Raw genomic sequence first — 24,984 nt, 5'->3', positions numbered from 1 at the left:
AAGAACAGATCTCATCGTACCAAAACTACACTGACTCCCTGTTCAGCATTAATATCCAGTTATATAATTCATGTGACTCTAATGTATCAACAAACACTAAGAATACACTGTATTCCAGGCAGAAAATATCAGGCTTTAATTACATGAAGTAAACATCTCATTAAATGTCTGTTTTTATAGATTCTAATGAATGCCATTGCTGAAGCAGCATGACAAAAAATGACAATGAATAAGCTAAAATGGAGAGTATATTTTTAAAAAATGTTGAGCAGATTATAAAATAAACCTGTATATCTTGCCTATCATCTAACAAAACAAAATAAGTAAACCTACTTTATGCTAATATCGGAAGTATGTAAGCAAAATAATTGCTGATCAAATGAAATTATTAGCCCATAGGTATCTTCTCAGCTTTCCAAAAACTTCTACCTGCTGATTACAATGCACGATTTGAGGAGATTAGGTTGTTTATTTTGGGATATTTCATACCATGACAGCAGCAACTCTCAACTGCAATGGCAGGAAGGATTTTGAGCACCAAAGATTTCACCCATTATGCTTTAATTTCTCCGTTGCTCACTCGTTTCAGACAGACAAGCAAGAGTTTTAGCCCAGCCCCTCCCACAGGCTACACAGAGAGATTTGCATGGCTTGCAGGATGCACTCTTCCTCTACATTTAAAAGCTGAGAGTGTATAAAATGAAGATGGCCTATGGCAATTAGGGTGACCAGCTGTATAGAGACAGTTCTGATATTTGGGGCTTTTTCTTATATAGGCTACTATTACTCTCCACCTCCTGTCTCGATTTTTCACACTTGCTGTCTGGTCACCCTAATGGCAATAGGTGGAACTTCTCCCTTATGCAACAGATAGTCATCACTCCCCAGGGCCCCCTCACATCATGCTCAGACACAATTGCTACACCTCACTCATCTCCTTGCCCCAATTTCTGTTCTATTTCTCTCATTTCCTTCCCTTGTTTTTCTTTTCACTTTTTATTCTTGCTTTTTCTCTCCCTTATCTTTCTTCCCCTTTGACCCTTCTGAATTTTATGGCTCTTCTCCCCTTCCCTTTCTCATTGCCCCCCCCCCACCCAGTTCTTTTCTCTTTCACTCAGTTCTCTCACTCTTCCCATCTCCAGTGCTCTCCACTCTGCAATGTCTCCCAGTGTCACCCCATACTACAGTGCTGACCTATAGCCTTATTGCCCTCTGCTGTACTCTCTCCCTCCCCCTTTTGTATCTTCATACAGTGCTGTACCCCTGTTCTGTCTCCTGCTGTATCTCCCCTGCCCCTCCCAGCTCGGAACCTCTGTGCCCCTCTCACTTGATCCTCCAGCCTCAGGAGTCCCCCTCACCCCCTCACAAACACTCATACCTGGTGCTGGGCCTGGAGGAGCAGGAGCTGGAGACAGCCTGGAGGGGCAGCAGGGCAAAACTGAATTAGTCCCACAGAGACCTACAGTCCCAGCTGTGGCCTGAAGCCCATGTGTGACAAGAGATCCTGGGCAAGTGCCAGGAGTTCCCGAGTGGCCACCAGGTATACTCCAGACATTAGAGCATCCAGTGGCTGTAGATGCTCCAGCCCACCATCGAAGCCCTAATGGCTACAAGTGGTATAGGACCCCGCATTACAGCAAGCAGACTAGACACTGCCAGTCTATTGTATGTAGCACAGTGCTCTTTGCCACAAAACCAGAAAGCTCTGTGAAGTCAGACAGTAGTGATTGTATCCGGAATGACAAGCTTGTTCAATGGGCTATTTATTGTCTTCTTTTGCATCTGCCATGAACTTTCCCTCCTTTACACTTCTAGATTGTACTGAGTGACTTTGGCCTTCTGCACATTTGTTTTGAGATCACGTTTGTTACTGGTCTCTGCACTAGTTATTACTTCAAGCACTTTAAGATTTTATCTGTGAGTCTGAGCTGACTCGGGAGCTTTCCTTATATCAATGCCCTCTTCCAGGCAACTGCACTTGAGTCTCCTCTCACCAACACATATGCAACTCCACTGACATCCGTGGAGCATCTCCTGATTTATACAGATGCAAGAGAGATCAGAATAAGGTCCTATGTCGCATGTGGCGTGTGCATGGGAGGGAGAGAAGCATCAATAGGCTAAATCCAATTCCCTCTGAAGTCAATGGCAGAACTCTCATTCACTTTACTGGGATGAGGATTTGGCCCAATGACTGTCCAGAGTATTTTTGACTATTCAGAACTACAATTTTATCTCCATGAAGAATTGAAGTGCATCTCACATGCATGAGATTGGGGTAGATGCTTGTTCCCTGGGGCAGATGTTTTCAGACATGGCTGTTCTGTGATTTACATTGTTCAAAATGACTGTGGCTACCACTTCACAAATAGCTTATGTGGTAAAAGACTGATCTCTTAGGGGACTTCTGAAGTCAGATAGAAACAAAAGTCTTATTTTTATTTGGTATAATTTTTTATACCACACTCGTTGCCATAATATCTGAGCACCTTGTAGTAGTCCATTAAGCAATGTGATTACACATCTGTCACATGTTGTTTGGTCTCTCATCCTCTCTACACTGGGAGAACCACGTACAGTGGAGTGTCTTGTTTTGGTAGGGTGCATTTTTTATTATTATTTATTTATATATATGGAGTGTGGTGGTCACCCTGCTCCTGCCCTGAAGGGCATAAAACAACTCTAGGAGAGGGCTGCAGCATGGAAAAATTGGTCTGATTGGAAAAGCAGCCACAGCTGGGTCCATGCCCCAATCAGGCCACGGCTGGCCCTATAAGAGTGCTGAGGGCCGGAGGCTGAAAAGAACTCTCTCTAGCCTTTTGAGAGAGGAGGACCTGGCTGCCTGGTTGCTGAGGAGGGTACGCAGGGTGGAGCAGTGCTGGGGCAGGGCAGAGGGAGCTGGAGAGCTCCAGCCTAGCAAAGACCCAGGCTGCAGGCCAAGTTAAGGCCCACAAAAGGGTACTAGGGCTGCAGAGTGGCAGCCCAGAAATAGGCAGAGGCAGCTGGTCCAACTCCCTTTCCCGATGATGAGTGGTTTATAGACCGCAGTCCACCCCAGAGAGCAGGGGCTAGATGATAACAGGCAGTAGCCACTGAGGCAAGTTGTGGATAGAGGTTTAGGGGTCTCCCTGGGTGGGGAGACCCAGAGTGTGGGGTACTGTGGTGGGCAGAACCCTTGGCCAAAGGGCACCAGGGTCTGAGAGAGACACGGGGGCCAGCATCAGGCAAGCTGCCAGCCTGCAGAGGGTGCTTCAGAGCTGGTGAAGAGCTAATTCCCTGGACAACTAGCAGGAGGCGCTGTGCCAGTGAGTCGTTGACCTGCCACAATATATAATATACCTGTTGCTATGTGTTTATATTAGAGAAGGCAAGGACAAAGAAATACACTTTGCAATTGGAGTGGAAAGTGGTGAGGTTTGCATAGGTCCTTTCTTCCAGGAGCGGTTCATTATACAGTCTAGGACATCCCCTCTCCCCCCACCAGAGAAAGTTCTGTCTCCTGCACAGATGAGCTTTATTCTTATTGTTGAGAGTTCCATTGTGCCAGAGGAGAGGAGCTGTTGACCACGGTCTTTGTCCCAGGCCTTTAGGAAATCTTTTAGATCTCCGGACCATGGAGCACTTTGAAGATAAAGACCAAGATCTTAAACCTGATCTGAAATTCTATGGGAAGCCAGTGTAGAGAGCAGTTTGATATGTGCGTGGTAGCCTGTGTTGCTGAGGAGACATGCTGCAGCATTCTGAACTAAGTGGATTTTTTCAAGGCTGAATGCTTCGTGCCCAAGTATATTGCATTGCTGTAATCTAGCCGAGAGATGACAAGGCATGAATAACTGAGGCCAGGTCTTCTTAGGCCAGGATGGGACAGAGTTTCCTAGCCAACAGGGGCGGCTCTAGGCATTTTGCCGCCCCAAGCACGGCAGGCAGGCTGCCTTCGGCGGCTTGCCTGCAGGAGGTCCCCGGTCCCGCGAACTCAGCTGCAGCCTGTGGGAGATCCGCCAAAGCCGCAGGACCAGTGGACCCTCTGCAGGCAAGCCACCAAAGGCAGCCTGCCTGCTGCCCTTGCAGCGACTGGCAGAGTGCCTCCCGCAGCTTGCCGCCCCAAGCACGCGCTTGGCGTGCTGGTGCCTGGAGCTGCCCCTGCTAGCCAAGCAGAGATGGTAGAAAGCACTACTTGCAGATGCTGCTATGTGAGAGTTTAGCATCAGTGAGGAATCCAAGAGCACTTCTAGAATAGGAACTGTGTGTGTGAATCAGTTGTGACCAATAGTTGGTATGTATATTCAGCACATGGACAGTTGTTGCAAGCTCTTCAAAATACTTTCCTCTTCCTACCAGCATTACCTCTGTCTTGTTAGAGTTAAACTTCAGCCAGCCATTCTTCATCCAAGAGCTAATCTCATCCAAGCACTGAGCCATCTTGGTGGTAATGGTGTGGTCATGTGTGTTGAAGGAGAAGTAGAGCTGTGTGTCATCTGCATATTGCTGGCACTTGAATCCATGTCATCCAACCAGTTTGCCTAGTGGTTGTATGTAGATATTGAAAAGACCTGGAGAGACGATTAATCCTTGTGGAACTCTTCATGTGATGGTTCTAGTGGTGGAGGTGCAGTTTCCCATCATTATTCTTTAGGGCAATCCCTTCAGGTAGGACTCAAACCATATTAGCTCTTACTCTGGACCTCTGCCACCTCCCTCAGGTGAGACAACAGAATCTTGTGTCAACAGTGTTGAATGCTGCAGAGAAGTCCAGGAAGCTGAGCAAGGATGTCTGTCTTCTATCCACTGACAGGAGATCAGGTATCAGAGGGGTAGCCGTGTTAGTCTGGATCTGTAAAAGCAGCAAAGAGTCCTGTGGAACCTTATAGACTAACAGACATTTTGGAGCATGAGCTTTCGTGGGTGAATACCCACTTCGTCAGATGCATGACGAAGTGGGTATTCACCCACGAAAGCTCATGCTCCAAAATGTCTGTTAGTCTATAAGGTGCCACAAGACTCTTTGCTGCTCTGACAGGAGATCATCCATCAGTGCCACTTGAGATGGTTTGGCTGAGGAGATTGCAGTAAGGCATGTAGAAACAGCATTGTTACCTGTGCAACTCACTGTCACAGAGAGTTAGAGTCAAGTATTGTAGTGGGATCTGAAGCACAGCTGGATAATTTTATGGCCATTAATAACACTGACAGTTATGCAGTCTATAATGAGGGTATCTATTCTTACGCTTCAGTCAAAAACCAATCCACAGATAGATGAGGAAGGAACCCCTTCTTCCTCCCATGCTAAGTATTGCCTTCCTCTGAAGCATCAGGTAAAAGGCCCTGTTGGAGACAGGATGGCCAGCTTGGTACACTGAAGTTCTGATCTTCTCTGGCAAATCCTATAGTCCTATGAGAAAAGATAAATTATGGTTCAGAATGCTCTAATCCAGAAAGTTACCAGGGCTGCCTCATTCATTTCTTATTTCTTTCTCTATCTGACTCCATTAAACTGGTTTTACCTTTCTGTAGCTGGCACATGTGCCTGACGATTTGGTCTTTCACATTTTAAATATTTATTCAGTGCTTAATTTAAACCTCTGAGACTAATTCTGGAGTCTTGGCTTACCACTCAACTGAATACATTGAATCCTTTCTAGCTGCATTCAGTGTATCCTGAACAAATTGGTTCCACATACTGATAGGGTACAATAGGGTAGCCTATTATGTTTTGGGGTGTTTTTTAAGTAGTGCAAGGTATTAAACTCTCTTTTAAATTATAGATGGTATCCATAGCGACCCTGAAGCTTCCTACATTGTAGGCTTGAATTGCCTGAAGAAGTGGCACTTAGAATTACATTCGGAACAATGCTAATTAGCAAATGCTGCATTTTAAACAAGCTTTGCAGAGAGGTTTTTGTCTGACAGGAGCGGTAACCATCAACTGACTGACCAAACAGACAAAGCTGAAGTAGAGACAAGATGGTATTTAATTATTCATTGGACATTTTGCAGCATTAGCTACAAATGGCACTATTCCCTTTCTGAGAATCATCCAGCCAAGCGTGAGCTCTTAGAAATCCAGAATAATAAACAGTCAGACAAAATCAGCAAAATGAAATTGGCTTCCCAAATAACAGATTTGGCTGAGGTGAGGAGAGGTAAGGCAGAAACAAACCTCTGCAGCCATTTAACTGGAAACCTCAATGCACACCTGGAACGTGAATAATTCCTTCTGGGCCCAATCCTGAGCCTGCAAGCAAAGCCCCAGTAAAATGGCCTTCACCAAGAAAACTGTGAAGGGGTTGAGGAGTGGGGGGCAAAATCCTCACTGATAACCTAGAATTAGGCTGAGACAGCAGCGTAGCCAGGCTGAGTCCAGTTATTTCTGGGGATGGAGAGGATTAGTAGATGCAGCCTTCTGCTCCCTGCCATTTGAGATCTGCAGTGGAAGTGGCTCAACTGACCAATGTCCCTACATGCCCCATCTCTTCCTCCTCTGCCATGAACTGTGGAGACCTGCAGTGGATAGTTCCTCTGTGGTGCATGTGGCAGGAGGAGGGCAAAGAGTCACCTGAGCAGAATCTTGATTCATTTGTCCCCCTGCACAACAACCCTGTAGTTTTTATTCTGCTTTGGCTATGCCTTGGCACATAAGTCACTTCCAGAGTTGGCTCAAAGGTAAGAATAAAATAATTATTTTGATCACTACTGCTAATTAGAAAATTTATGTTATATTAAAATGTTTATCTTAAATGTATTAAAAACAAAATTAAAAAATTAAACTAGAAGCTGCTAAGTTGACAGTGGGATGATGTGAAGTAAGGCTAAAAAGCTCAGGTTTCTTATTAGGAAGCAAAGAGAACTGGAAAGGTTCAAAGCAAAAGGGGTTTTATGTCAATGTGAGAAGGATCAGGCCTTATTTTATTAAGCTCCATGCTCCTCATAATTTCTGTATAGCCATTTATGGTAACCTGTGTCATGTTCATGCTTGTGTATTGGTATCAGGAGTTCTAATCTCTGCAGTTGTGTTTGTGGTTATCTTGTGGTAAGACAAGACTTGGAGTTGACTGCCAGGTTCTTTTCCTGGCTCCACCACAGTCTAGCTGTGTAACTTTGGATGACTGTATGCCAAGATTTGCCTAGTGTTCAAGGACACCCAGCCTCTTTGTATCTCAGTTCTCCCTCTCTAAAACTGGGATAATAGTTGTGCATTTTTTAACCCAATGCAGTAACTGATCACATTCCCTAAATTATGTTAACAATTTCAAGGGTTTATTCTTTTTTGTTTTGTTTTTTTTAGATAATCTCCAAATTCTTACAAAGATTTTGCAGGTCTACACCTTCATTACTGAATAAATCTGTCACTTTTCTAGTCCATCAGAGATAGAGAAAGTGTCCTTCATAGGCTCAGAAATAGTTTAGGATGGGAGGTACAAATCACTGTACCGGTAAATTGCACCCTGCTGCACACAACATATTTTTGGAAGTTTCCCAGAACGAAACTGACACCTACAAGTTCAATTCCAGTTCTTTGAATGGTGTTATCTAGCACCTTCTTTTTGTGTGAAGATCCCCACAAAGCAAACACAAAAGCAAAATGGCAGAAATTCAGAATATTTGTATGTTCACTGACTCTTGATGACAGGGCTGCCGGAACAATTTTTATAGTGGGGGTGCTGATGAAAACCATGTATTTGTGTTTGTTATTGCAACTTCAAGTACGGCTGGAACCCTTAGACCCTCAACATGGGGGTCTGGTGATGGGTTGGTTATATGTTTGTTTTGGAGCCAATATACTGCTACTGTGTTTTCCAAATTATAAGCCAAATGAATACAGATGTAGTCTGTTAAATGCATGCACATCCATGGTGGTGCAGGAATATTAAATACAATAATAATAATCTATCTACACAGAGGACAAAATTTTGTTTAATCTAGCTGTCTAAGTGGTTCCCAGTCTGTGGTCTGTTATTTCCTAATATTGCTTTTCCATATAAACAATTGCTGTAGTTAGTACATGGAAACTAAATGAACTCATATAGGAGGGACATGGTCCACAAGACTCTGTATAGTTGTGATCCCTGGATCCTTCCTGTAGGATTTCAGAGTGGGAAGAGCTAATCTGGGGTTAAATCACTTTGTTTCCATATGAACGGCACAAAAGTGAGATAAATGTTTGTTAAATTGTTTTATTCATTTTAAACCAAATGTGTTTTTCTGTTACCTAGGAATAAATTACCACTTTCTTCAAATTCAATATCTAAAGAACATACTTCTGGAGCTGACCTAACTATTTGATCTTTGGCTGCACATTGAACCTCTTGACAAGCATTTTTGAGCTGTTTAGCCTAAATCCATTAATAATCTAAACCCAAACAGTGCCTGCTGGCTTGCAAAGAATAGATTTTAGTTATGAAGTAGGAACAGGAATAACGAGGTGGCAGTTAGAAAAGGAAATTTGGACTGAAACTAGTACTGGGTTTATAATGTCGCCAATGGCGCTGGGCCACACTGGGAAGGGGCGCATTATGGACCCATCTAACTCACCCACATGGCTGCATCTGGCCCCTCCCCAGGGAAGTCCAGCACTTGCTATGCGAGCAGCTCCCAGATGCCAGGTTCTGCTTACATCCCAGGAGCCAGCCTCTGTCATGCAGACTGGGCAGGGCTGCTGGCCGCAATGCCAGTGGGTGCATCTGGGTTGGGCAGGCTCTCAGGAGACACGTCCCAGGGGTCTGCCCAGCGCAGCTCTGGCTCAGAGCGATCTCTGCTGCCTAACACCTGTGCCCCAACCCCAGGGGTGAAAGTAACTTACAGGACTTACCGGTACTGCCGGAGTCCTGAGGTGGCGAGGCCTCATCTGGAAGAAGCAGGGCCTCTCAAGATTTAAAGGCCCTGGAGCACCAGCTGTGGCTGGGAGACCCAGGGCCTTTAAATCAGCCAGGGACTCCCAGCTGAAGAGGTGGCTGGGAGCCCCCCGGGGCTCAAGGACAAATTAAAGGGCCTGAGGCTCCAGCCGCCGGGGGGAACCCCGAGCTTTGCGGGGCTGGGGCAGGGATTTAAAGGGCCCAGAGCTCCTGCCACTGGGGGAGCCCCAAGCCCTTTAAATCCTGGCCCCAGCCCAGCCGCCAGAGCCGTGTCCGGGATTCAAAGGGTCTGGGCTGCCCGCAGCTGTGGGGAGATCTGAGCCCTTTAAATCTCAGCCGCGGCCGGGATTTAAAGGGATCTGGGCTGCCAGCAGCCGCTGGGAGCTCTAAGCCCTTTAAATCCCAGCCCCAGCCCGGCCACCGGAGCCGCAGCTGAGATTTAAAGGGCTCTGGGCTGCCCGCAGCCGCAGGCAGCCCAGAGCCCTTTTAATCACCGCCGTGGAAGCCGGTGCAGTCCAGCACGGCGTACTAGCTCTTGCCGGTACGCCGGACCGGACCGGACTGGCTTACTTTCACCTCTGCCCCACCCCCACTTCCCTGAGACTGAGGCACCTGGGACTGGTGCAGAGGTTTAGCCAGTCTTGGCCAAGTGTGGGAGGGCAGTGCGGAGAACTCAGCCAGGTCCTGCCAAGCAAATTGTTCCTGAGGGAACACGGCCAGGCCCTGCTCCAGCCTGGCTGATCACACTGCTCCCAAGGGGCTGGAGCGATCCCTGGGCATAGTGGATCCAGGGGGTGCTGTGTTTAGAGGTCTGGGGCGGGTGTCTCTGGGCAGGGGCGTTGGGCATAAGGGGTTTGGGGGGGCACTGGGCGGGGGTGGCGGGGTAACACAGCGCATGACATGAGGCCAGCTCCGAGAGGAAGGGTCATGCTGGCAGTGCAGGGCTAGGCAGACCAGTGTGCATCTGGTGGCTGCTGTTTTTTTCACAGTGGGCTGGGTGGAGCAGGACTGTCCCCTTCATGCCATATCCCATTGCGCCCTGCCAGCCCCTCACGCCAGGGACTGACACCCACCCCATACCTCCCTCCACACCATGTCCCATTTCTTCCATGGGGCCCACAAATATATTTGGGGCCGGGCCCACAAAACATTAAGCCAGCCCTGACTGAAACATTTCCTAACTGGCATTTCCCAACCTATCAATCTAAGGGACCTATCATGGGAGGTTATTCCACACTACACTGCACCAAGAACTGTTGTGTTTGTGGTGATAATACTCAGGAGTCTGCTGTAGAGCTAGTTTTCTATTAAGAACTAAATTCAACTACCCTAGCAATTGAACAGGCCACTTTAGACAAGTTCTTCAACTTCTGCATTTCTTGATTTTTTTTTGATGGCTTTACCCATGCAGACTTAACATTTCAGTACCACAAGGTTTTTGCATTTAATTTCCTAGTTTTTTAAAAGGAAGTAAAAAAAATAATTATGGCAGCATAGTGACTTACTCCACTATGAAGCAGGCTATCCAGTTACAAATTAAGCATGTTATCATTAGAACAAGCTATCACTGACTGATCAGTGATCCTGAGGGCAAGACAGTTACCTAGCAACTACAGAGAGCTCATTACCCTTTTGTGAGTGTCACATCCCTCTTGACACTAGAGAATATAGCATAAGGAACAATTCTGTATGGTCAGGGGCATGGACTAGTTTACCTAACACCCCACTTTCATCGTTAGATTCTACAATTATATGAACATTTTGTTTAAATTTCAGAAAAGCTACACACTTCAGTTTCATGAAACAAAGTATGATGACCAAACAGCTATTAAGGCAGCTTCTGAGAGGTAAAGGGAGCTATGATGAATCATAATACTGTATGTTTGCAGAGGGAGAGAGATCATCTTTTCTTCGGCCTGCGGGAAGAGAGCTGGTTAATATGGTCCCAAGCCCCAGGACCTGTTATAATCTGAAGTATTCATAGCTTTTTGCAACTGTCTCAAATTTCATCAAATGTTTTCATGAAATGTGTTATATTTACTGCACAATGGGCAGACATGTTAGTATGTAAGTTTCTTTTAAGCTTTTTAATTTTAATTAATTCTGTTCAAACAAAAATAAATTCAAAGTAAATGTTACTTTTACAGAGACTGGTTACAATAAAACCAAGAGGAGGGACTACCAGGATAGAAATCTCCCCCTAGAAGCCCCCCACATTATTCTCTTCTCTCCACAGATTAGACTACAGGACATCCCCCTACGAACCCTGCGGACCCCTGAAGATGTGTAGAAATCCCAGGGGATGTATGGGAGGTCCCTGCTGCAGCTTTGGCCCTTTTCAGCCCCCATTGGAATAACAGTAATAGGGCCTCTACTGGACATGGCTGCCTTAGGTGTAGCAGCTAGTGTTGCCAACTTTCTAACTGCATAAAACAGAAAACACCCTTGCCTCGTCCCCTGCCCCACCCCTTCCCTGAAGCTCCACTCATTCCATCTTCCTTCCCTCTGTTACTCACTCTCCTTTACCCTCACTTACTCTCACTGGGCTGGGATAGTGGGTGATGCAGGAAGGGGTGAGGGCTCTGGCTGGGGATGCAGGCTCTGGGATGGGGCCAGAAATGAGGGGTTCAAGGTGAGGAGGGGGGTTCCAGGCTGAGGCTGCTGCTGGGGGTGCGGGCTCTGGGTTGGGGTGCAGGAGTGGGCTAGGACTGGATCAGGGGGTTGGGGTGTGGGACAGAGTGCAGGCTCCAGCTGGGGGTGTGGACTCTGGGGTGAGGCCGGGGATGAGGGGTTTGGGATGCAGGACGGGATGTGGGCTCCAGGAGGGGTTTGGATGCAGGAGGGGCCTCTGGGCTGGGACAGGGGGCTAGGGTACAGGAGGGGGCGTGGGCTCCAGGAGGGGGCTCAGGGCTGGGGCAGGGAGTTGGAGTAGGGGAAGGTGTTCAGGATATGGGCTCCAGCGGGGTTGTGCTTACCTCAGGCAGCTCCCAGACGGCTGCGCAGAAGGGCTAAGGCAGACTCCCTGCTTGCCAAGGCTCCACGTGGCTCCCAGAAGCGGCCACCATGTCAGGCTCCTAGGCGCTGTGGTGGTCAGGTGGCTCTTCACGGTGCACGCTGCCCATGCCTGCAAGCACTGCCCCCACAGCACCCACTGGCTGCTGTTCCCAGCCAATGAGAGCTGCGGAGCTGACATTCAGGGTGGGGGCAGCGCATGGAGCCTCCCTGGCTGCCCCTTTACCTAGGAGCTGGACATGGTGGCCTCTTCTAGGAGCTGTGCAGAGCCAAGGCAAGCAAGGAGCCTGCTTTAGCCCCGCTGCACCACCAACTGGACTTTTAACAGCCCAGTCAGTGGTGTTGACGGGAGCCGCCAGGCTCCCTCTTTGACCAGGTGTTCTGGTCAAAAACTGGATGCCTGGTAACCCTAGTAGCAGCCTGTATGGAACTTGGAGGGAGGCGCACAGGTTGCGAAAGGGAAGAGTTTGGAGGAAGCACCAGGAAGCCACTCTGTGTGCATCTGGCTAGGAGGCCAGCTGCAGTTGCACCACCTCTGTAAACAGTTATCTTAATGAAGAGCCAGAGGCATGGAATCCTTTCATGTTATTACTCAACATGCAATACATGAAATATTAGGGACCGCCCCTTAAAGGGACTACTCAACATGAAGGGGGCTCAACAGAAAAGGTGATACAGCTCAAAGTTGTACACCCTATCTACACGGGGACGGTGGAAGTTGGGGAATATGTATTCCCCTATCTTCCCCAACCTTTCTACTCCCCCTGTGCAGACTCCAAAGCCATTCGAGAGACCTCCAAGGGGGCTGGGAGCAGTAGACAGTGCTGCGGAGATAACTGACTTCCCTCTCCCATCCCAGGTGAAAAACTAGAGGCCCACTCAGAGGGATCTCTCTGTGTAGTGGGGGTGCACAATGCTACTCTGCCATGGTTATCATGCTGGAATTGTGAATCCTTCACAAAACACTGCAAGTCCACCAAAATGAATATATATATATATACAGAGTACTTGCAATTATTTTGCAACATTTTGTTCAAAATGTCTAACAAATGATAAATCCATGATACAAAAATGAAAAGTAACTTAGCAATATTTAATATCCACACACAAATAATTAAATGCTTGCCTATTTTATCATCTAGCATTTATAGGTAAATTCACCAGTAATCAATATAAATAATAAATATGCTGTATAATTAACTGCCCTATGTATATCTTACAGGATCCATTCTTACAATTAACTAGAAAATACTTAGGCATGTAACTTTAAGCACAAGTGGTCCTATTGAAAGCAGCTTAGTTAGGCATGTGCTTAAGTACTTTCTTGAATTGAGGACAAATTGCATGATTTTGTTCATACTGAGGTCAATGAGAGTTTTATTATTGTTTTCTGTGGGAGCAGGATCTGTTCTAAAACACTGACTTTCCTCTTGTTTGAATCACATCCCTATATAGCAACAAATGTGATAGTTCATTTCTAGCACTTTTCTTAAAATTGATAGCTCACACTAAACACTGAAGAAAAAAACTCATGGGTGAAGAAGAAAAAGAGTCCAGAAAAAAGCAAATTAATATATTTTTTTCAAATTGAAAATAAGGATGAATTACATGTTCATCAGTTTAGTTGGAGTAATTCTTCAATATTTTATTCCAAACAAATAATCCTTTTAACCCGTTATCGAAGGCATCATGTATTTGCTCCAAGTCTCTATATGGATTTTTAGAGCTCGATTGCAGTTTTTATGTCTGGATTTCAAATGAACACATAAATCATTTAAAATAAACAAAAAAAGACTCTGTGAAACCTAGTGAGATTAGTTTGCTGTCCCACTATACCATCATCAACATATGGTTACCAGAATACTGAGCTTGATTCTTCAGTTGTTTGTCCTCCTGACTCAGAATTGAGTGTAAATGAGCTAAAGGAGAACAGTAACTAGGTCTTATGCAGGAACATAAAGAGCAATAGAAAAAAGGAGAGTTCTCAGAAACAGGGAAGAGAAGCAGACGGGGACAAATCTGCTCTCTACAGGGGCTTAATCCTGCAAGATGCTCAGCTCTGAAACTCCCACCGACTTCAGTGGAAATCACTCAGTACCTTGCAAGATAGAGCCCTAGCAGCCCAGTCCTGCTAAGGGGTGAGCACCCACATCTCCTACTGAAATAATTGACCCTAAACTTGATGCAACTCCATTCATTTTAAATGAGAGCAGAATAGGGCCCAAAGTAAACCCAAACCTGCACCTACTGAAGTCAATATCAAAACCCTTGTCCACTTCAATAGATTTGGGATCAAATCATGGAAGGGTTAGATGCCATCCAAGAGATCCTCACCTACAAAAGTTGCTGGCATCAGGAAATTTACCAGCCCATATACAGAGCTTTGTGAAAGGGCACAATCGGAGCCTTCACTGATTTTACATCCACACTTATAATGCCCATCTTCCACTGCTTTCCTTATTTTATTTAACCAGTTTCTAATAGCAATGAGATGCTGCCAATGTACTAGAGTTGGGGCATGCTGAGGCACCATTATTTGTGACTATTGCACTCCCCTTCCTTCTGTACCTCAGCTTACCTTTTTGCTGAAGCACAGGCTGGAATTCTGTCTTTTCAGAAAGCATTACACAGAGTTAAACTTCAGGGCTAGTGTATGTGAAACTCTGAGAAATAGATGTTAATAGTTTCCTGTGAATTTCAGACAGAGAGTACAACACAGTTTCATAGTAAAACAAACATTTGATGAACACCAAAAACATAATAGTGTAAAACACTGTAAATCAAGGGTCTCCAATGCGGTGCCCGTGGGTGCCATGGCACCCACGGGAGCATCTAAATGTGCCCATATCCTGGCTGGGAGTTGAGCATCCGCCGAAATGCCACCAAATTTCTGTGGTGTTTTGGCGGCGACGCCTCTCGATGATGATGCTTGTTGGTGCAAATGGTGTTATCGAGAGGCATCGCCACCAAAACGCCGCAGAAATTTGGCGGCATTTCGGCGGATGCTCCACTGCCGCCACGGTCCTTTGTCTGGCACCCCTCAGATGAAAAAGTTGGGGACCACTGCTGTTAATAGCATTTGGAACACTATGAATAACTTTTAAACAAACGCTATTAGATAGTAATTCTACTAGTGTTCCTTATTCAAACTTCCCCTCTTTGTTGCTGTTACATATAAGCAAATCTAAGGCTTCAACATAACATTGTATACTTCTGTGCTTTAGCACACACATATATACATATTCCCCTCTGATCTTCTTTCAGAGACGATTTCTCAGTTTTTGTAGAGTGAACAAAATATGTAATGTATGTCATGTGGACTCCTGGGGAAAATGGCAGCATCTCAGTTATTTTAAACACTTCAGAACCTGGTCAGCAAACAAACAGTCTAGAGATCTCCATAGCTATCAGCTTTCCAGCCCTTGGGCAAACAGCTGACTGGTCCTCATTTGCTGGTGAGGCAGAAATCTGAAGCCTGTATTCAAAGTGGTACAAGTACTTGGATCAGCATGTAAAATACCCATTCCCTGGATCTCAATAAGGCTTTCACTCTCAATGGCATTATCTTCTCCCCATAAATTTAGCTAAATCAGACAAGAATTTACAAACCCTCACCTCACTCATATCTGCCCACTTTCTCTTTGAGACAGAATCCCAGTGTCAAACAGTTAGCTAATAGCTAAATGTAAATTCCATAGGCCATATAGCCTCTAGAGATGACAATTGCTCCCCTCCCAGTTCTTCCTCTCTAGTTCCACAGATTAAACCATGGTAGACCAAACATTATCCTAATAGATAGCTTGCATAGTAAGTAAAGCTGGAATAGCACTCACCTGTTTCCAAAGCAGTAGAGGTATTAGGACACAGCCATCAAAGTGGACACATGGATCAGCCACTGAGTCCACAGGGTTGCTTTAACACTTATAGCTTCCTCCCCACTCAGTGCTTAATTTGTAATGAAAGAAGTGAAGGGCCTCAAGCAATTTTTTTCATTCAGCAAGCCCAGAGATGCCAGGGCTATGGACTGCCAAGCCTAGAGATGCCAGGGCTCAGCTCTGGCAAGTCCTGGCACAAATTAAGCACTGCCTCCCCCTTGCATTCTGGTTGGTTCAGATCTTGGAGGGTAACTGGGGATGACTGCCAGGTGGATTGCCCACAATGAAAAACTTCCTGTACTGCTTCAGAAACAGCTACTGAGCATGTTTAGAAATAGCCACAACCAGGGACGGCTCCAGGCACCAGCGCAGCAAGCAGGTGCTTGGGGCGGCCAACAGACAGGGGCTGCACGTCCGGCTCTTCAGCAGCAATTCGGAGGCAGGTCCCTCAGTCCTTCTCAGAGGGAAGGACCTGCCGCCGAATTGCCGCCGAAGAATGAAGCAGCAGTGGTAGAGCTGCCGCTGAAGTGCTGCCGATAGCAGCTTTTTAATTCCCCCCCCCCTCGCTTAGGGCAGCAAAAACGCTGGAGCTGGTCCTGGCCACAACACACCCTATTTCTAGATATTTCTGGGCCCTTCTAGCTGAGTTGCCCTGCCTTGCTCTCTTATGTTTGCAGAGACATGGAGTATTCTAACTAAAATTGTTGTCTTCTCTTCCTTTCTTTGGGCCAAACAAAGTCAAATGCTGCAGTATAGAGCATGTGGGTTACACAGAAACAATGTTATGGGGAGATTATGACACCAGTGGGTTTGATAAATGCACTTGTCTTTGACCTTTTGTCTTCTAATACTACCCAAAATAGGCAATGTGCAGCCTGCAGCACTGAGCTACATAATCATAGCACATTGCATAGAAAAATTATTAGAGACACTAGAGGAATGAGAAAAAACATGGAGTTTGTTATCAGAAAGTAAAAGGCGACCCAAAGGAGGGCAAGCAAAAATTGCAACTCTAATGAAGAGTTTCAACAGAAATCACATATAAGCAATAAGCACCCTGGTCTTTTCAAGTGCCACCTATTGCACTATACGTGGTTGAATAAAGACCCCTACATTATTTCATCAAGACTTTGCTAAAACAACAGAAGGAAATTTTGGCCTCAGTTAAATTTGTGCGATTGTACTGAAGTCAATAGGATGGCAAAGTGTAAGTCAAAAAGTTACATTTTTGTAATATTAAATATATATTGATATTCTGTACTAATACATGTACTGTACTAATGGATCATTTTATTCTCTTTGCACAACTCTTTTTCTTTCAATATAATACAATATACTGTAATAGAACTACATGGAAAAATATAAATAAACTTTAGAAATACGACACAGTAAAAGTCATTAAAAATCAAGATTATACAAAAGCAATGCTTACTCAACCATTTTGCACATCGTGGGCCAGATTGTCAAAAGTGCTCAATACCCACAATCAGGGCTCAGCTCCCGCTCAGGCATCTAAATAAAGTGACCAGATTTTTCAAAAGTGTTCCATACCCAGAAGTCCTCTTGTTCTTCATGGTTTCAATCAAAGGTACTAAATGCTAAACTCTTGAAAATATGGCCCTCTGTGTGCTTTATGATATATATCTTACAATATAGATGATAATACGTTAACCAAAGAGGAATACAACCAAAGAGGAATACATTCAACCAAAGAGGAATACAAAAATGCAACTTGTATGAAATGCAGCAGAGTCAAAGGGGCTGTTAGAAACTTCCCTTTTACATTGTCTGACATTTTGTTGCTTCAGCTGTGCAACCTGAAGGTTGCAGTAATGCAGTTTGCATTTAATTTCTTAGGTTTTTAAAAGAAAGTAAAAAAAAAATCATTTTGGAGCATAAAGAGATGATGTTCAAGCTTGCCAGAAATATTCACCTTTTGGCAGAGATCAAGGAGAGAATATATTTGCTCCAAAATTGGATTATTTTAGGAAATTAGAAGCATATGAGAAAAAGAGAGAACCATTTTTCCAACTTTAATTATAGTGGATGCTAGCAGGATCCTGCTATGATAATATATATATACATAATATATTTCCCTCCTCTTTCTTAGTGAATTGTACAGCAGTTCTCAAACTGTAGGTCCGGGACCCCACAGTGGGTCACGACCCTGTTGTAATGGGGTTGTCAGGGCTGGCATTAGACTTGCTGGGGTCTGGAGCTGAAGCTGAAGCCCGAGCCCCACTGCCTAGGGCTGAAGCTGAAGCCCAAGGGTTTCAGCCCTGGGTGAAAGGGCTCATGCTTTGGCTTCAGCTCTGGGTGGCGGGGCTCAGGCTTTGACTTCAGCCCTAGGCAGTGGGGTTTACGTTACAGGCCCCCTTGCCCCGGGCTGAAGCCCTTAAGCTTTGCTCCCTCCCCTCCCCCTGGGCAACAGGCTTGGGCTTCAGTCCCCCTTCCTGGGGTCATGTAGTAATTTTTTTTGTCAGAAGGGGGTCGCGGTGGAATTAAGTTTGAGAAACCTTGGGATAGACAGATAGAGGGTGCATGAATGAGCTTGTGAAAAATTCTAGATAAACACCCTCAAGACTGAAATCATCTACTTACATAACAGGTACAGCTGGGTGGTGTCAATGCAAGGTTTCCTTAAATTCACCTGGCAATGTGTCTGAAACCCTAATCTTCTATGGGTGAGGAGCTAATTCAGTTTCCATAGTCCCCCAAATCCTCCACTTCTCTACTAATGTCTTCCAATGTGAGTGTGACATGGACACTTGGAAACTGAACTAAACTTGTTTCAGTTGAAACATCAAATAGCCAGCGTACGGTAATTACTTCCAGTCCTTGCTGGCTGAGCTGTTTGGGTTTGAGCTGTCAGACTAGAGGCAAAAAGTCTCTATAGACCATTATTAATCCCCTGACTCATCCAGTTCGCTCACTAAGTATGGCAATTTGAGCACCAGCACTTGATCTCATTGGTCCAGTAGATGATTATTAAAGCTTTGATCAGCTACCTACCAAAAAATGAAAAAAGAGCAGAAGCTGAGATCATAGTTTGGACACATGGAAATAATGTGGTAATATTGTTTATATACAAACAAGGAGCTTCAAATAATAAAATCTCTGCAAACCATTCAGAGGATTTTACTGAAACAAAACAAGGGGACTGCACAAGATGTCCAGATTTCATCCAACTTGATAGAAAGCATCCCTATTACTTGGTTTGCCAGGGGCATAATGAACAGATCAGCAACAGGATCTGCTGTTTTGTTTATAATAGCTAAAAAAAATTAAGCAGTCCATAGCAACATTCATGTAAAAAAACATGGTAATGGTTTTCAGATGGGGACTGGATGGCTCAAGGGCACAGATTATGGGTAGGGAAGTCTTTCATCTCTAAATTTACCACAACATTCATATTGAAATCTGTTTTTTAAAACATTACTGTGACCTTCAATGCATTTTAAGCCAGTGATAAGTGCCATTAAAGGCATTCATTCATACTGATCTAATGAAGAATAAAAGGGACAATGTATATTTCATGTTATAAAGCACTAGAGAGGGGTCCAAACTGTAAACTTCCTCTCTCTGTCTGGATCTCTAATGCCCCACTATTTTTTTTTTATTGGGGATTGGATCTGGGGTTTCAGTCCGTTATAAAGATAGTGGCAAAATTTAGATCCTGATCTGGAACTTTCCAAAAGTTCTTGGATTTAAGTGTTTTGTTCAGATTCATCTCTACAGCACAGTCCATTTGTAGGAAGTTCTCATGCATGTGTTTATATCTAACATACAGTGATAGATGCTGTTGGCCTAAGAATAGTTCTCTCCATTCTTATCTGCCTGTTAATATGCAAATATCCTGTTGAATTTCCCCACAGTGTGCCCTTAGGGTGGTTTGTGGAAGAGAGCTGCAAGCACGTGGTTTACTGTCAGGTCCTGGCAGACCTCGGTTAGGCTCTAATGGGCTTAGTTATTAGCTGTTCTGTTTTCATAGGCACTGGAGGGTTGTTTGGTTGTGCAGGAAGGAAATGGTTCTATGGCTGACCCCTCTATGAACAAACACAGAAAGGGTACAACTTACAGGATGGTTGGCTCATTAAAAAATATGAACAACTCTTTTTCCAGTGTGATGGTTTGAAACAACCACAGTAGCTTCCTGCACTCTGGTTCTTACTAGGCTAATTTTCAGACTTGGAAGCTTGAAGTTAGATACCTGTCACTGATAGTTGCAGCTGGTCAGGAACTTTTTGATTAAATGGTTTTTCATTGGAAAATGCCAATATGATAAAAACTGGAAAATTTCACAGGAAGGGGTCAGAAACTTTCTCAAGTCTAGGATGGAATTTGTGGTCAAAATGAACAAGCATACTAGAATACTAGCCAATAGCCTTGTGGTCAAGATACTCACCTCTGCTAGGGGAGACCCAGCTTCAAATCCCTATTGTACTCGATTCAGAGGTGGCAGTTCAACACAGGTCTCCCACATCCCAGCTGAGTGTCTTAAACACCAAGCTATTTGCTATTCTTAAGGCACTATCTTGTTTTTCATGAACATTTTCAAAAAATTTCACTCAATGCAGCCCTTCTGAAAAATCAGGCCAATTATTTAGCTGCCTGAGTTACGGATTAGGAGACTAATTGATGCAAATTGTGATGCTAGTTTTGTGATGTGGAAACTAGCAAGTGAACTGAGACCATTAACTCATGCACAATGGTGCTAAAAATAATATTTTATGTAGGCTGCCAAACACCCACTTGTTGATGATAATTTTTGGTAACTACTAATGGGTCAGATTTGAATCAGTGATCTAGAGGTGATAGACTATGTATCCTATCTGTGTATCTATGTACCCTTATTTCAGCCAGTTTAAGTTATTTAAAGTAAGGCAATTACTTTGGGATCTTTTTCAGTGCTCCATTACACTAGTTTTTATTCTGTTGCCACTTCATTAATTTCAGTAGAGTGACCTTCGTGTCAAACAGTTGTAATGAAGTGGAGAATCAGGCGCCCACAGACTATAATGAGGATCTAGAAAACACCTTGTTATACTCTGAAATATTGGAAATGTCATAGTTACATTTCATGGGTCTGATCCTGCAATCTTCAATCACCCAAATACTCCTTACTAAAGCCTGTAGACCCATTGACTTCAGTTTCAGACAGGGGTCTCATGAGCTCTCACAGAAAATGCTAGGGTTCTATTGGAACTAGAATTAGTGATTTACCAGGTGAACCATGTCCTTCAGAACCAATATCTGCACTTGGTGCAGTGGGCCAAAATGCAATTGGCAATACCATCTTTAAGATGGGACATACCATCAAGCTGCTGCTTCTGCTTCTGCTTTACTTACTACTTTGGATCTCCTCTCAAACATTCCTCCCCATCACTCACTCTTCTCTCTGCAGGGATTCTTTTGGAGCAGGCTCTGAAACAACCTCTCCCTTTCTCAACCTCCAGCACAGATCTCCTGTGTGAGCATATTTGCTTATTCTACCCACCAAGACCCCCTCTTTTATTCTTCACTAAGAATCTATCAACCCAGTTTTCCTGCCCATTGATTTCTATTAACACCTTTTTCCTTTTAAATATTTTTCTTTTTTTAAAGAAAAAGAAAGCTATAATGAAAAATTAAATGAAACCACAAAACCCCATTAGGGTAACACTTAGTCTGACCTAGATCTACGGAATCAAAGAAAATTCAGAGCTAATGATGAATCTGCTTAGTTCAGCTACCCCAGTCATGTTTAAGCATCACAACTCAAGGGGCCCCAGTCCGTAAGTGTTTTTCTGCAGCAACAGAACAAAATTATTGTTGGTTTATTAGCAGAGGCCCCTGAGCTAGTTTTCCTAAATAGTGTTGGAGTTTTAACATTTAGAAATGTAGACTCTGGAGAAAATTTGCCCCATGGTTATAAAAACTTTAAAATAGGTCAAGATCTAGACTGAAATATTTGTGTCCTATTAACTGGAAGTGACGTCAACCTGATTTATCACAAAACCTGAATGGACTGAGAATTTGCGAAGATGAAAGCGAGAATTTTACCATCAGTTTATTGGTCCTTTAACAATGATGTTAACAACTGAAACCAAGGTTCTCCCCAAAGTTTATAGGGAAGGATGGTCTTAATGTTAGTCCCCAAAGTAGGAGATATTTGGAATTAAAATAAAAAAATCCTCCAACTATTATTTTGGGATAGCTTGCAAAATATATACAAAAACTAGCAGTTAATAGTGCGCAAATAGCAATAACCCTCCAAAAATGTTTCAGGCCCCTCATATTTTTTTCCTCTTTCCCACACACCCAAATCCAGCCAGAGGATCTCTTCCCATCATCAGTGTGTTATTTGTTTTTATTAGATTAGATTCCACTTCGGTCAGGAACTTATGATGTCTGTAAACTGCCAGCAGCACCTATGTTATTATATAAATAGATTCTATTCTAATAAAATCACAGGAAATAAAGTTATGTACAAGACCTCAATATTGCTTTAGTAATTAAGAACGTACAAATTGATTACCCCAGTACTTAACCCTTAGAATGCTGCCATTAGCTGACTGGTAGTTGGAAGAAACTTTCTGAAGATGGATATTTTGTACCCCATGAACAAAGGGTACAATTCTTCCATGTCTTAGTATAACTAGAAGCAGCACCTAACATGATTCCATTATTTCACAATGAGCAAGAGAATGTACTGTGTAAAACCCATCAACAGCCAGCTGATAAGTACTTATTACTAGATTTTATGTTCATGTTTCTTCATATTCACCAATGGCAGTTTTCTCAATATGTCTCAGCTTTTGCTACATCAGTTCACAACAGTTAATTCCCTCTAGAAAATATCTGTCTCTTATACATGCTGCATCTAATACATGATTTTAAGAACAGTCTATTAGCACAATCCACTAGTCCGGCACAGAGTAGCATGATGATGTAATACTTCTGATGCAATCAGAATTTATTCAGCCTTTTTGAAGACATTGTTTTTATAACTGTGAGTTTTGTAAATGTAGACTATGTAGCTATAAAGTCTTCTTCTGTTCTTCTGTAGTGAAGTAATTGGTCTTCTAATCCAAAATTGTCTATCAACATAGTGAATCTCAGTTTCTTGCCATCTGCAGACAAGACTGATTGAAGCTTATAAAGCATCACTTTGGGTGATGCTGCTCCATTTGGCTGTTAAAAGCTGCAAATATAACAAATTATTCTTGGACTTGTACACTTTGACCGGTTTGAATCTTTGAAGTAGCTCTCCTTTCTCTTGAGTCTGCTTCACCAGTCTTATCTTCTCCTCCAGCAGATTTTGTTGAATAATGGGAACAGCATGGGAAGAATTCTGAACACACAGAGATGTCTCTCGTGTAAATGACTTTTCAGATGTATACTTTTAGCACAGTTTTTCTTCAGGCTTTCACAGCCATCTTATAATCTGGGACAGAGTCTTTCTGTCAACAGAGACTCTTCTTTAAAAATAGTGTAATCCTTTTCTTCAGCATCTCCTCCAAAACACTTTGCTATAGTGAAATGAATTCTGCCACAGCAGAATTAGATGAACATCTAGTTTTCCTTAATTGCTCCTTACGTGTTGTGTTCATTGGCTGTTTCCTTGATCTAGCGCTCCAGAGAGCTGGTGTCCCACAGTCCTTTGGAGTCCTCTGCATTTATGTCAATTTGTCTAACAAAGGTGTTCCCCATCTTGAGAATGATAAGCTAATTTACTTGGAATCCTCAGGTGCTGCCTGGTCACTATATAAATAATAATATTGTAAAACTTTAAGCCATGATAAAGTATTTATATGTATAAAAGTGTAGATTGCCAGGGTGATAGAATAAATGACCGCTAGGTCCATTTCCAGTTTCTGTGTTTCACAGAATCATAGAATTGTAGGACTGTAAGGAACCTCAATAGGTCTTCTAGTCTAGTGTCCTGCACTCATGACAGGACTAAGTATTATCTAAACCAACCCTGACAGCTGTTTGTCTAACTTGCTCTTAAAAATCTCCAGTAAAAGAAATTCCACAACCTCCGTAGGCAATTCATTCCAGTGCTTAACCACCCTGACAAGCTTATGTCCAAGCTAAACAGTCCTTGCTGCAATTTAAGCTCATCGCTTCTTGTTCTACCCTCAGACGCTAAAGAGAACAATTTTTCTCTCTCCTTCTTATAACACACTTTTATGTACTTGAAAACTGTTATCATTCCCCCTCCTCAGTATTTTCTCTTCTCCAGACTAAACAAACCCAATTTTTCAATCTTCCCTCATAAGTCATGTTTTCTAGACTTTTAATTATTTTTGTTGCTGTTCTCTGGACTTTCTCCAATTTGTCCATATCTTTCCTGAAATGTGGTGCACAGAACTGGACAAAACACTCCAGGTGAGGCATAATGAGCAGAATTACTTCTTGTGTCTTGCTTACAACATTCCTGCTAATAAATCCCAGAATTATGTTTTCTTTTTTCTTTTTGCAAGTTGTTACATTGTTGACTAATATTTAGCTTGTGATCCAATGTAACACCCAGATCTCTTTCCTTCATTTCCCATTTTGTATGTGTGCAACTTATTGTTCTTTCCTAGGTGGAGCACTTTGCATTTGTCCTTATTTAATTTCACCCTATTTACTTCAGACCATTTTTCCAGTTTGTCCAGATCATTTTAAACCTATTCTCCAAAGTGCTTGCAACCCTTCCGATCTTGGTATCATCCTCAAACTTTATAAGTGTATTCTCTATGCCATTATCTAAATTATTGATGAAGATATTGAACAGAACCAGAACCAGAACTGATCCCTTTGATATACCCTTCCAGCTTAACTGTGAACCACTGATAACTACTCTATTTTATGAGATAGGGAAGATTTAATGGGTGGGAACACAAGGGAATAAAGATTGAGCCAAAACTAAAATAGTTCCCAGGACGGTATTATTGGACATGCTGCCTCTCAACTGAGATGTAAAACTGACTTTCTGACCATTCATTACAAATTCAATGGCACATTTTGCCAAAGTAGTGTTGTTAGCACTTGTGTCCTGACTAAAATCCGGTTTAGGTAACTAACACTCTACCTACTTGTATGTCTCTGCAGATTCAACTGTATAACTGTACATGGCTGCCCCCATCTTGTTCCAAACTGTTATGTAGCAGTGATGTATGACATCAGGGCTCCAGCCTGCTACCCTTAATTCATCTGTCTTCAATGGGAACAACGTGACGGCAAGAGTGGGCCCTTAAAAAGCTACCACATTCCAACAT

General features: G+C 43.6%; 1 pseudogene; it reads right to left on the bottom strand.

The window, feature by feature from the left end:
• Positions 1 to 12,935: 12,935 nt before the first annotated feature.
• LOC127051264 (swi5-dependent recombination DNA repair protein 1 homolog) overlaps positions 12,936 to 24,984 on the bottom strand; it is a 365,584-nt pseudogene continuing 353,535 nt past the window's right edge.

Source organism: Gopherus flavomarginatus, chromosome 5 (assembly GCF_025201925.1).
Source record: "Gopherus flavomarginatus isolate rGopFla2 chromosome 5, rGopFla2.mat.asm, whole genome shotgun sequence".
Classification (NCBI taxonomy): Eukaryota; Metazoa; Chordata; order Testudines; family Testudinidae; genus Gopherus; species Gopherus flavomarginatus.
This window is presented reverse-complemented; position numbering and strand designations above follow the sequence as displayed.